Here is a 2,397-nt window from a genome sequence, read left to right as displayed (position 1 = left end):
AATTTCACTGGGGAATTAGGGAAGGGAACAGTTGGGGAAGGGGAACATTGTGTTTTTCCAGGATCCATCAGCTTCAAGTTGTTGTCCCTCAATCTTAGTTGTAGAGGGCACAAGCTCAGCTCCAAGTCCAGTCGCCGCCTTCAATCTAGTTTTCTTTTTTGGGGGAGGGGCGCACCCCACCATCCCATGTGGGAGTTGAACCAGCAACCTTATTGTTAAGAGCACGCGCTCTAACCAACTGAGCCGCCTGGCTGGCCCTCTTTCTTTTTTTTTTATAAAAGACATATTTATTCAGTGTCATGATCAGAGTATTACATTTAGCAATCAACAGCACGGGTGCAAAAAAAAGAAAAGAAAAATCTACATTAAAACCCTTCGTTGGAATGCTTTATACTTTCCACAGAACAGAAACAAAAATAACCAATTAGTCACAAATACAGTCCTTGAGTTTTTTGCCCATGCACATGAATATTGCCTAAAGCATGTCTTCTTTGTAGCAGCTAGGCCCTGCCACCACTGTGCTTAGCTGAGTTCACAAATCTATTGTAACCTGTAGCTTCCCTGTCACTCTCTGGCTCTCCTCTCCTGCTAAGCTTTGTTTCCTGGCAGTAATTAAAACCTTCTGCCACTGCCATAGCTACTGCTGCTGCTGGAACCACCATAGCCAGCTTGGTTTCGTGGTTTGGCAAAGTATTGGCCTCCACCACTGTAGTGCCCAGAGCTTGTGCCTCCAAAGTTTCCTCCTTTCATGGGTCCAAAATTTGAAGACTGATTATTGTAATTGCTAAAATCATTGTGGCTTCTGCTACCTCCAAAACTGCTTCCATCATTACCAAATCCATTATAGCCATCCCCACTGCCATGATATCCTCACCACCATAGCTGCCACCAAAGCCATCTTGACCACTGAAGTTTTTTCCACAGACTGAAGTTGCCATTCCCACCAAAACCACCTCCTCAACCACCACCGAAGTTTCCAGAACCACTTCAACCTCTTTGACTGGATGAAGCACTGGCCATCTCTTGCTTAAATAGGGCTTTCCTTACTTCACAGTTGTGGCCATTCACAGCATGGTATTTCTGAGTGACAGACTTGTCTACAGAGTCGTGGTTGTCAAGGGTCAGAAAAACAAAGCCTGTCTTCTTCCCACCGCCTCGGTCAGTCATGATGTCAGTTACTTCAGTTTTCCCACACTGTTCAAAATCACCTCTTAGGTGATGTGCTTCAGTATCTTTTTTAATACCACCCACAAAAATCTTTTTCACAGTTAAGTGGGCTCCAGATCATTGAGAATCTTCTCTTGAGACAGCCTTCTTTGGTTCCACAACTCTTCCATCCACCTTGTGTGGCCTTGCATTCATGGCTGCATCCACCTCCTCCACAGTGGCATAGGTGATAAACCCAAAGCCTTTGGAGTGCTTGGTGTTTGGGTCTCTCATCACCACACAGTCTGTGAGTGTTCCCCATTGCTCAGAATGGCTCCTCAGACTCTCATCAGCTGTTTCAAAGCGCACACCTCTGATTAAGAGCTTCCACAGCTGTTCAGGCTCTTTGGTAGAGTCTGACGACTGTCAGAGGGGAGACTTGAGTGATGCTTACTTGGTGGCATCAACTGACAGAAAAGCTGGATTCTTCTTTCTTTTTGCTGTTCTAATTGGGTGTTTTTCTGCTACCTTATCTTCTAAATTGCTGATTTGAGCCTCTCCTTCATTTAATCTGTTGATTCCCTCTATACATTATTTCAGTTATTGTATACTTTATTTCTGACTGGTTCTTTTTTACGTTTTCTAATTCCATTTTTATTTGTTCTTTCTCTTGTTGAAGTTCTCCCTGAGATCATTGAACACCCTATAACCACTGTTTTGAACTCTGCATCTGGTAGATTGCTTGTCTCCGTTTTGTTTAGTTCTTTTTCTGAAACTTTGTTCTGTTCTTTTATTTGGGACATGTTTCTTTGTATCCCCATTTTGGCTGCCTCCTTCTGTTTGTTTCTATGTATTAGGTAGGGCTGCTTTGCCTCCCGGTCTTAGTAGAGTAGCCTTATGTAGTAGGTGTCCTGTGCGATCCAGTGGTGCAGTCTCCCTGCTTACCAGAGCCAGGTACTCCAGGTGTGTCCCTTGTGTGGGTTGTGTGTGCCCTCCTGTTGTAATTGAGCCTTGGTTGCTGTTTGCAAATTAATGGGAGGGATTCACCCTCAAGCTCTTTGGTTGTGAGGATTGGCCGAGACTATAGTGGAGGAGTTGTGGTGCAGGGGCTGACTATACAGAGCCAGATTCAATTTAGCAGGTCTCTGATGCCTGCCCGGTCTTCCTTTTGGGTGTGTCGTCCTTGGAGGTGGCTGGGTGGTGCTCCAGCTTAGTCCAAAGCTGGCCACTGGGCTTGCCAGCCCTGGGGCC

General features: G+C 45.3%; 1 protein-coding gene and 1 pseudogene across 1 annotated transcript in view; one reads left to right on the top strand and one right to left on the bottom strand.

Annotated features, from left to right (window-relative positions):
* Nucleotides 1-2,397, top strand: part of FBN2 (fibrillin 2) — a 280,792-nt gene that overhangs the window by 10,355 nt on the left and 268,040 nt on the right. The gene's annotated exons all lie outside the window — the stretch shown is intronic.
* LOC109379019 (heterogeneous nuclear ribonucleoprotein A1-like) overlaps nucleotides 602-2,397 on the bottom strand; it is an 8,967-nt pseudogene continuing 7,171 nt past the window's right edge.

This window comes from Hipposideros armiger, unplaced genomic scaffold (genome assembly GCF_001890085.2).
Source record: "Hipposideros armiger isolate ML-2016 unplaced genomic scaffold, ASM189008v1 scaffold_21, whole genome shotgun sequence".
NCBI classification, from domain to species: Eukaryota; Metazoa; Chordata; class Mammalia; order Chiroptera; family Hipposideridae; genus Hipposideros; species Hipposideros armiger.
The sequence above is the reverse complement of the archived record's forward strand: the minus strand, read 5'-3'. Positions and strand labels throughout refer to the sequence as shown.